The sequence below is a fragment of the Vicia villosa genome, linkage group LG2 (assembly GCF_029867415.1).
Source record: "Vicia villosa cultivar HV-30 ecotype Madison, WI linkage group LG2, Vvil1.0, whole genome shotgun sequence".
NCBI lineage: Eukaryota > Viridiplantae > Streptophyta > Magnoliopsida > Fabales > Fabaceae > Vicia > Vicia villosa.
The window spans coordinates 212,630,895-212,642,732 of NC_081181.1; the positions used below are offsets into that span (position 1 = coordinate 212,630,895).

General features: G+C 33.7%; 1 long non-coding RNA gene across 1 annotated transcript; it reads left to right on the plus strand.

The window, feature by feature from the left end:
• Window positions 1–653: 653 nt before the first annotated feature.
• Window positions 654–3,622, plus strand: LOC131648169 (uncharacterized). Its single transcript, XR_009298058.1, has 3 exons — window positions 654–955; window positions 1,053–1,144; window positions 1,862–3,622. It is a non-coding gene; the product is annotated as an uncharacterized LOC131648169 (long non-coding RNA).
• Window positions 3,623–11,838: the final 8,216 nt, after the last annotated feature.

Sequence of the window (11,838 nt, forward strand, 5' to 3'; positions counted from 1 at the left end):
GAGGCCGAGTATATTGTCGCTTCGTTGTGTGCGTGCCAAACCGTGTGGTTAATGAATCTATTGAAGGAGTTGGGCAGCCTTGAGAGTCACGTTGTAACGCTCTTGGTTGATAATGTTTCTGCTATAAAATTTGCTAAGAACTCATTTGCACATTAGAGAAGCAAGTATATTGAGATGATGTTTCACTACTTGAGAGAGCTTATTAGTGAAGGAAGGTTGAGATTGAGATATTGTAGAAGTAAAGACCAAATGATTGATTTGTTGACTAAGGTAGTCACCATTAAAGTGTTGAAGAGATTGAAGATGAATATGGAGATGAAAGACATGGAACACTTGAATTAAGGTAGTGTGTTAAGTGAACAACTATAATTCAAGTGATGTAATTGATTATCACGGGGTTGTAACCAATTACAGATGTGAGAAAAAAATCAAATACGTTGAAAATAAGCGATTTGTATAGGGTGTAACTAGTTACACATTCACATTAATTGGTTACCGCTTTTAGTATTTTTCAATTTTGTAGTTGCTGTAACCAGTTACATTAGTGGTACAAATTTTTTAATTTTCAGTTAATTAATTTGTTTCTAGTATACCAATCTATTTATAAAAATATAAGGTATTCTTATCCATTTTTTATGTCTCTTATTCTCCAAATTCAAAGTTCAAACCATCTATTTTCACAAGCAAGTGATTCCAACTTATAACATTGTACTCCGGCTATCTCCCACCTCTTGAACGCAAGCTAAACCGATCACTACCAGAAGCTTCCCCACCACCAACCTTGCACCGCATTCTTCTTCCTCCAAACTCAGCTTCAAAACCCTAACTCTTCCTCGATGCACCATCCCTCGCCGCTCGCGAAGTGTCATCTCCGGCCATAAATCTCCCGGTCTCACTCAATTTCGAAACGTCAATTTTCAAGAAAGAAAAAGTTAACCTCGCCGGACACAACGAGGTATTCTCCAATACAATTCTATCAACTCTCTCTACTCGAAGCTTTCTAGCGTTTTTTCAGATTGTGAAAGTTAAACTTTTCGGTTAAAAAATTGCAGTATATCGTGAAAGGTTGCTGGTATTTGTTCCATTTGTGCCAGATGCTTTCAACGGGATTAAGCAAATTGCTGTTATCGGTTGGGGATCACAGGTGGTTTATTTAAATGTTCTACCTCACATTAAATTAAACCATTGCTCTGAATGCTTAATTTGAATGCTTACTAGTATTACTTAATGTTAATGTTTCGTTTTTCTGTTGGTAAAAGATTTTTCTGTTTTGATGTGATTGTATGGTGGCAGTGATCTGTGTTGCTGTTGATTTCTGATTCTGCGAAGGTTAATCAGTCCTTGAATATCTGAACTTAATTTAATTCTTATAGTAGTTTAGTAAGTTTGTATTTATATTCTGATTCATCTTTTGTTGTTTGTGTTGCTAAAACTTTCAATCATTGGTTTGTGTGATATCAAAACCAAACTTTGTGATGATAGTTATGCGATCTTTCATAATAACAATAATGCATTTTTTTGGATTGTTCATAAATTTATATGCATGATAAAATCATAAGTTTTCCCAAAATTATTATTGGATGCATATGTAGGAAAATGTTCTGGGTTGATTTCAGCAACTATAATAATTTATCATAGTTGCATAATAATCAATATCCAGATGTTGTTTCCTTGCGTAATTAAGAGTTTAGATGTTATTGTCAATATCGCCACAACTGCTGTTTCCAATACTATTGTCATCGTCCTGTCCTCCACCATTTCCACTACCCATATGTGTTGGTTGTTGTTGGTACTCTATGATTCAAATCAATAGCTGTCAATACAAATGACAAAATATGTCATGTTTCCAATGTTTTTGCAGTTTTCAGGTAATTCTTATTTATCATGAAGGCAGATAATTATGAAAGAATATTTTCCCTCATGAAGCCTAACAGCATACTCGGGCTGTCCCATGGGTTTCTTGGGCATTTACAGTCTTCGGGACTTGATTTTCCAAAGAACATTAGTGTAATTGGTTTGTGCCCAAAAGGTATGGGTCCTTTTGTGAGAGACTGTATGTCCAAGGCAAAGACATAAACAGGGCCAGTGCATGGTGCCACTGAAGTTTGTGCCGAACTGAAACCTACGGTAGACATTTCTGTGCCAGCTGATGCAGACTTTGTTCGTCCAGAGTTGCGCCGATCCAACAATTAGAACTTGGAAGCAATTATGGCTTTTACTCTGTCAAATTATTATAGTTTGCTGAATAGAATAGTTGCCTTTTTAGTCTTCCAGTTTTGTTTTTATGATGGAGTGCTGGTATGTATTGCAATCAATATCATCATTTTCCCAGCATTCGAACCATTGACAGGTGGGTTAAGTCTATAGACATTTACTAAACTGGCAAGGCGAGCCAGCAGAGAGGTGATATGTAAATTGTATGCCAACTCGGAATGTTACTTGATGTCCTATTTAATATTAAAAATTTGATAAAGCATGTCATCATGCAAGTTTAGAGTGGATTAATGTCTGTTAACAATCTTAAATTCATAATTCTGACTGTTCATTTGGAAGTGGAAACTATTTTTTATCTGATGTGTGTGGCCCATTTGGTCATGAAATGTTGAACTAGGATATCGGTTGTGATATATGAGACTGAGATCTAGGATATCAAGCACATCTTCATTGGATGTTTCGTTTTCTTCAGGTTGTCGCACATTCTTATTTGCCACATCATGCGCCTCATACATTGATCTGTCTTCAGTCATAGCTCGTGTCTCATTATGTTCAAAAGTAAATGCTCGTGTCTCATTCTTTGGATTTTTGTGTTCATTTGTTGCCTTTGTTTTTTAGTCCAAGTGAAGGATTTTTTGTTCCATATCTTTAACCTTATATTTCACCACCCAATATCATTCAGGGATGTTAGTTTGCTATGTAATCATTTTTGTGCTATCAGCTCACTATTATCTTTGCTTTGTTATCTTTAGAGACTCTAGTGGTAGCTTGAGTAAGTTTTTAATGTATTAGGATACATGGTTGCAATGTAGTGACTAAAAACCTCTTGTGCAAGTTGTCTAATGTTTGGAGGCTTTCTAGACTACATATCACCATAGATTTGTACAAGTCATGGATACAAACTTTTGAATACGGGAGTTCTATCAATTTTCCCAAGTCCTTGATAATATTTGGCTATATGGGACTTTAAGCCACAACTTGTTGGACTTGTTTTTTTCTCTCTTTTGCATATAATTAAAATCTTGTTGGAAAAGGATGCGCGTCAATTGCTATCTTAGTAACATTCTTATCAGCAAATTTAAACTTATTATTCTTGATAGTCTTTTGAATAGATTATTTATAAAAGACTATGTAGTTAGTTGTTAGGTGGGTATATCCATTCCCCCCCTCAAAATGAAGATGCATGTTAATGATGACCTTGAGACATATTAACCATCAAGAAATTAGCCAAAATAATTCTCGCCCTTTTCCAAATCTTTCTATGAAGTCAGGAATAAGCTCATCTATTATTTATTTCAAATTCATTAAGCTAACAACATAACTTCAAGTTAAGGCCAATAGAGTCAGTCATGGAAACTACTTTCCATGTCTTCCGACTTATGTACCGAGTTTTGTGGGAGAGGGGAATACCACATAAATGTTGTTTGTCTCAAAAATAAATAACACAACAATTCTTTGTAGAATTTTATTTTGGTTTCCCCGGCTTCGCTTCAATATAAGTATTCCTATATGCTTCATTGTCGACTTTCCATTTTCCCTAAAAAAGGTAGTAAGGTCTTGTACCCTAAAGGCAAATGCACCCATCTTTTTACTCATTCAGGATTAGACTTCCTACACATATACCTAACCACAAGTGAGATTATTTGATATTTGATATTTGATATAGTTATCCATAACTAGATTTTATGTTCCTTCTATGGGCTAAAGGTATATCCTCTAGTACACGCCGTGTTGTTTTCCTGCATAACATTGGAAAAAGAAGAAACTTATGGCATACATATTTTTCTTGACATTTTAGGAGACCCTCTGGCATATGTACATTCTCTAATTGAGTATTAGGGTGAAAAATATAAGGAATATAAGGTATGTGCGATAAAAGATTTGGTTAGGTCTATGATGGTCCTGCCGTTACAACAAATCTATTGAATCCCTTGCATTATGGAGGTGACTCGGTTGTCACAAAAATTGGCTTGTATGTCATATAACTCTATGGATTCTTGAACCTTATTGTGAACCATGAGTTTAACAATGTGCGCGAGTTATTGTGAGAGTTGATAATATACGATGTCATGTATTCCAATATTGATCTACTATTTAATAAAATACATAGTCATAAGCACTAGGGCTTCAGTTGGATCAATTGGCGGGTCTTTAGAAGCATTGATAGGAGTTAGGAGTGCAAAAATTGCCAACATCAGTGGAAGGCTGTTTGATCTATGTTGGCACGATCTCTTGGATGTTGATGATAATGGTTTATTCGTTCTGCTAATTTTTTTTCTTCTAACACAAGTTCAATTGATATGTACTAGTTGATTTAAATAAATGTAAATTGATTGTCTAGAGTTTGACCTCTGACGACAAGATTTATTTATATTAATGTATTACTATAAATTTGTTGATATTTTTTTTACATATCCTACAAATTTTAGTATTGACTAACTAATTATTCAAATAATGACGTCTTCGTATACCTCATAGATTAAAAAAAAATCACTAACTAGCATTCAACTTTTCTTTTTATATATATATTTGTCTAACCTTACTTCGACTAAGGAGAATGTGAGTGGTCTCAAATTCTCAATGCAACTGTTTTTGACTAACAAATTACTTCATTTTTAGCTTTGAATATTATCTTTTCTTTTCATATTACTAATATCTAACACTTTTTAAAAAAAAAAAAAATTCTTTTAAACTTGATGGTTTATTTTAATTTTAAAAATAAACTTGATGGTTTATTTTAATTTTAAAAAATATTTTTTTCTTTGTATTTTTAAAAAATAGATTTTATAAAACTGTTTTTTAAAATATTATAAGTTTATTTATATTCAATTTTTTATAAATCTAAAATTTAATGTTATTTAGTAAAAATATATATTATTAAAAATCAAAACATAGTCGAAATCACAATTTTTTAAAAAAATTGTATTTTAAAAATTACTTTTAGAAAAAAACCAAAACAAACTGCCTTAAAATGAATGAGTGCCCAACAATAATTATTTTATGTGAAATGATACTACAGACATGTACAAACAATAACTTGTTAATTTTCAAAAAAAAATGAAGCATAAAAATTTGCAAACAGCTTTCAACATCTAAACAAACACCTCAACAATCATACTACGTAAAGCATCAACCAAAATTTGGAAATAAAACAAGAGTTGTCTACATATCGTTAGTAGTATTATATTGTGCAAAGAATTGGAAAAAGGATGGAATAAAAGTCACAATCAGAATGGGTTTGTGGGACAAGGAGAAGGTGTATATATTCTTCTAGTTCTAGTCAAAGACAAAACATGCATCTACTCCCATCTCATTCAACTTTACTCTGTTCTATTCTATCTAAAACCCTAAACGTTGAATGTTATATGTGTGTAGCCAGAATAAGCTTGACACATGACTACAAAGTTGAGAGAAAAAGTGTGGATAATCAAAAATTTTGAGTGGGAGCCATGCACTTTGCTTTCTTGGATTCTTGGGGAATATGATGGGCCAAGCTGGCTATGCATTCTTTCCACATGCTTACCTGTCACCTTGTCTCCATTTCACTTATATTAACATCGACCCTTATTTGTCAATAGTCATCTATAGGATACTTGTGAAGATATGTATATAAAAGAAGTAATTTTATTTTACAAATCAATTTGATAAAGTTTAGATAGATTTAATTTAATTTTGAGGTGATATTAGAATTTATATTGAAGATATATTTTACCTTCTCATGTTGGATTACTACTATTAGACTATTTGAATCACACTTTAGATCAAACATGCTAGATTCTTATAATAGTCAGAGGCGATCAAATGCGCAGAATCACTATCACCCTTGTGAAAAATGATAATGTATTATACGTAAGAAAAACCTATAAATTGATGATAACATTCAAAAAAAGATGGACAAACTAAACAATTACAAAATCCTCGAGAAAAAACACATATTACTAAAAGGGCACCGAGGTGCATGGGACCCCCAAGGGACCAATTCAATGTTAGGGGTGGTAAAACGGGCTCGGCCCGCGGGTAAAGCCCGTTTTGCCCGCATTTTTTCGCGGGGCGTGACAAGGTTTTAGACCCGCTCTTTTTAATGTGCCCGTCCCGCCCCTGCGGGCTTTTGCGAGCATGCGTTTTTTCATACACTTGTACTATTTTAGGCCTAAAAGGTTCAATGCCCGCGGGCTTTCCCCGCCCCGCCCTCACTTTTTTTCGGGGCGGGGTAAGGTTTTAGACCCGCACTCTTAAATATGCCCGCCTGCCCCGTTTTTTCGCGGGCTTTTACGAGGCGGGCCTAAACGGGGCGGGCATGCCTGTTTTCCACCCCTATTCATTGTTCACCAGCTGACCATTCCAAACCACCTTGAATAGGTCTATCAGGCTTAGGTCCATGTTCGGATAGAAGAAGGCTACATGTTCATTCACCCTCTCAAAGTACTGATCGGAAGTGGCCACTATTTCATCTTTGAGTAACGGTGGCTCTTTCTCAAGATCTTTTATGGAACTAAGGGATTCTTCGAGTAATCCCTTCAAAAGTTCTCCCTCATAAGCATAAGTTTCTACTTTTAAAGCCTCCCTTTTGACGAGAACTTCCAAATTATTTCAATCATTTATCATGAATGTCATTGTCCTCTAACGCTCCTTTCAAGTTATTCCAATCATTTATCATGAGTGTCCACCAATTGATTGTTAACCAATCAAGACCATTTGGCTTGATTTGTCATCAAGCTCCTTTCTCAATTAATCAGACATGTGTTTATGTGTAATAGATCTAAACACCTTCAAGTGAGCTTGGCTTGACACCATATTAATATTCTTCTGGTGTGAACCCCTCTAGCCTCATGGTTTGATATCTATTCAAAAAGTATGTTGCAGTGGACACAAACTTACCCCATTGTTCATTAGGTAAATGTTATCCTTTCAACATACTTCTCACCATGTTCATGATTGTCATTTTCTTTCTCTTTGCATTCCCATTTTGCTGAGGTGTGTATGGTGGCACAACCTCATGAATAATTTCTTCTCATTCACATAGTGCATCAAAATCACTTTACACATACTCACCTCCACCATCAGTTCTTAAAACCTTGATCTTATGACCGCTTTGTCACTCCATCATATACTTGAATTTAACAAACACGTGAATCACATTACTTTTCTTTTTGATCAAGTATGTCTACAATTTTATGCTAAAAATCATCTATGAGTGTAATAAAGTACTTGTTACCTCCAATTGAGTCCACTTGAATAGGGCCACACACATCAAAGTATATGACTATGAGAGACTCTAGATTTGCTTCCTACATCCTTGCTGAAACTGTTCTTGCATTGCTTTGCTTGTACACATTCTTCACACACTTCACTAGAGATCTGAACTTCATGTAGCCTTGAAACCATGTTTTTCTTTTTTAGATGCCTAATGTCTTTGAAGTTAAGATGACCAAGCCTATAGTGTCATAGTCACTCATCCATGCTAGCTACAATTTCTAGGCACTTATGTTCTAACACATCAAGTTCAATCTTGAATATCCTATTTTGATACATATGTGCCTCAAGATCAATCTTCCACCTGATTCATGTACTCTCGTCATCTTGTCCTCTACCAATACTTTGAAGTTATTTTCAATCAATTGTTAAATGCTAAGTAGGTTACTCTTCATGCTTTGAATGAATAGCACATTTAAGATCAATGACTGTTTTCCATCTATCCTAATGATCAAGATATCGCCAATCCCTTCTGCTTCCAAAGTGATATTATTTGCAAACTTCATTTTATTCTTCATGGATTGACTGATGTTGACAAACTAGTCTTTTCTACCAGTCATGTGTGATGAGCACCTTGAGTACAAATACCATTGGTCTCTATACTTTTCTTCTTCTTTTGTTTTCCCCATTAGAAACACATACTCATCATCTTGCTTTGTAAGCTTTGCGTCATCTTCTTGCTTGCAAAGCATTCATAAACAAAGTTGCCATATTTTTTTACAATTGTAACATTGGATGTTACTCTTGTTAAACTTCTTTCCTCGTCCTCTACCTATATTGGTACCACCACCTCTATGACCACCTTAATTTGAATCTTGTTTATGATTTGAAAATCTTCCTTCTTGCTGATAATTTCTATTATTTAAGTTGTTTTAACCACTTCTACCTTTGATACCATTCCACTTCCCTTTGTCTTTCTTATTTTTGCTTGACTATGCCTACAATGCCGCATCTGCTCTTGTCTTGCTTGCAGACATCTCCATCATTCTTTGCTCATGAGATTCAAGAGCCTCTTGTGGTTCTTCTTTTTCCAAACTTGACAAGTCTTTGGATTCTTCTATGGCCACCACAATATGGTCTATTTTTTTAGACAAAGATCTTAAGATCTTTGCAACTGTAGACTTGGTTGACATCACTTCACCACACATCTTGATTTGCTTAACCAACCTAGTCACCCTTGTAAATAAGTCATCTATGCTTTCATTTTATTCTATTTAAAGCAACTCATAAAACCTCTCGTGAGTTTGGAACCTCACCTGATTCATCACCACCAAATGACTTCTCCAATATATCTCATGTCTCCTTCGATGAATCAACATCTCCAACCTTCTAAAAGTCATTTAAATCAACACATTGATAAATTATAAAGAGAGCTTTATAATAATTATTCTTTAATTATTTATGTGTATTATTTTGATCATTAGTGGCACTATCACTAATTGATGTAACTAAATTCTTCACAAGATCCTAAACATCTTAATAGAAGAATACTACATTCATCTGCTTGCACCAATTATCATAGTTATAATTTTCATTTAGAATGGGAAGGTTTTCTAGAAAATTACCATTTAGATGAGAAGGCGTTGCTCAAGATCATCCAAGAATCACAACTAAAAGTTCTAGATACTAGATGTTAAAACAAAATACACTCGAGCAAGAACAAGATCATTATCCTCTCTTGTATGATGCAGACACACATATTACTTAAGGCTTTTGTTCTTCCCCTCGCACACACTTTGCACAATTAAGAATTTAGATCAAAGATAAAAATTAAAATAAGAGGAATGAGTATATTGCACTAGTCTCGAAATATTAAAATAGTAGAGTATATATAGAGGTAGGGGTGGCAAAACGGGCGGTGGTCGCCGGGCCAGCTCGCGCACCTGCCATAAAATGGCGGGTTGGGTTGCAATTTTAGGCCCACCGTCCACCAAAACCCCCCGCTCGCCTAAGCTCGTCTCGTCAAAGCCCGCTAAAGCCCGCCTCTTTTATTTGTTAAGTTTGTCTCGCCTTAAGTCCGCTATCTTTTAGTTAATTCTAGTGATTCAAATTCTTGATAGTTTTATTTTATACATTTATTTAGGTAAAATTTGTTTAAAAGATACTTTGTAAAAAAATTCTAAAAAATAAGTGAAAATTTTAATTGAAAGGTCAAAAAAATACTATTAACATATTAAAAAAAATGAAATATAAATATAAATATAAATATAAATATATATATATATATATATATATATATATATATATATATATATATATATATATATATATATATATATATATAGGCGGACAAACTCGCCACCCGTTAGCCCGCCACCTTGGCTGGGCAGGCATGATTTTTATGTTCATTTTACTTTGCGGGCTTGCCCGTCTCGCTCGCTTTTTGGAGAGCTTTAGACGGGGCGGCCCGTTTTGCCAACCCTATATAGAGGTTACTTACACACACCAAGTTATTCAACAAACTCTAACTAACTCTAAATTCACTAACTAACATAACAAATTCCATTACAAAAGAATTGTATCCACTTATGAACTCTTACTTGTTTATCAAGTAACACATCAAAACAATAAATTATATTTAACATATGTTTATAAATCAATAATTTATAAAAAAATTTAAAAAAGTTGAAAGTGGATTGAAAATTTTCCAAACTTTAATTTTAAGACAATATTTTGAGTGGAATATAATATTGGTTTATTTTTATAATTGAAAATATTAGAAAAAATGTTATTTGAAGGTATTAAGATCCTATAGATAAAATGTTATTACAAGGTATTTGAGAGAAGGGGCGCTAGTATGATAAAGAGTTTGTCACTTATTAATCGCACGACTTCTTGATAATTTGGAGGAAGTGGTTATTTGTCATTCCTACAGGGAGGCGAATAAATGTGCGGATGTGCTTGCCAGTGTGGGGTGTGGGATTCACCATGATATGGTTATTTTTGACATAGCGCGAGATTGCATTGTGAGGTTGCTTGAGGAGGATGCCAAGGGTGCATCGTCAGTTAGGCTTGTTAGCGAGTAGTTTCATTTGTTTTCGGGCTTAGGCCCTCCTTGTAACAAAAAAAAAATTAATAATCCAACAAAATATTAAAATAAAGGAATTTTTTTTCCTTCAATGTACGCATAGCTTATTAGGTAGAAAATACTATTGACACATCTACTTGCAATATATCTTATATAGCTTACGTCTTACGGTTGGAAGGAAGCTTCCAAAAATCTAATTCTCTATAGATTAATTTTGAATCAGAGCAAATATATATTTTTTAGTTACTATAATTGTAACAATCATTCAATTTAGTCACTGAAATTAGTGAAATAAAATTTAATTCTTTAAATGAAAAACTATCAATTTATTTAATAATAATAATAATAATTATTATTATTATTATTATTATTATTATTATTATTATTATTATTATTATTAATTTTACACAATAATTTAAACGGGTTTATGAGGTTTTTTAAAAAGTAAATTAAAATAGCATTTTGTTTTTCAATTAAATTACTGAACTATAATAGTTTTTAAAAAGTAGCAAATCAACGTAAGTCATACATCCCGCCGTTGATTATTTAATATAAACATCGGAGACGGAGATAACAGTCACATCATTGGATATGACAATGGATATTTGTGAATATATATAGTAGATAAGGATTTCCTGGCTTTATAGCGGGAAAATCATGGTGACTTTGAAGAAATCTCATTCATCTGCTCAATCACATGTACTATTTTCTGCCACGTACTCATCTCCTACATTATTTTTTTGAATAAAACTTAAACAATTTTTTAAAAACCTGTATCAACAAACATTAAAATAGAACATCAACCATAAATCTTTGTTTCCATTCAATTTCTTTTTTCTTTTCAACTAAGAAGTTAATGACCCACCTCAGATTAAAGTTGAATTTGTTTTTTTTTTCAAGAATCAAAGCTTGGGTTTTAATTTATGAAGAGAATGATTATTTTACAAAAACAGTTTGGGATAAAGAAATCACTATGTTCAAAGTTCTAGCTGAAGCAGAAAAAATAGAACGATGAAGAAATTCGCCGGTGAGATGATGCCAACACAACTAGAAGAAGTAGGTGCAACGGTGAAGAAATGTTGAAAGAGGCTTAGCAGGGAAAGGTTGAAGGCGTGACAGACTGACAGTGATGAAAGGTTGAAAGAAGCAGTATCGGTGATGGAAGGTTGAAGGAGGCGGATGGTGGAAGGTGGAAGGAGGCGGACGGTAGAGGATAGAAAGTGGAAGGAGGCTCGAATGTGAATATGCAGCACTTGCTCTTTTCTTTTCTTTTTTTATAACTTTAACATTTTATTTTTAAAAAAATAGTACAACATGTGGAATGTTTTGGTCCGCTTGATTGA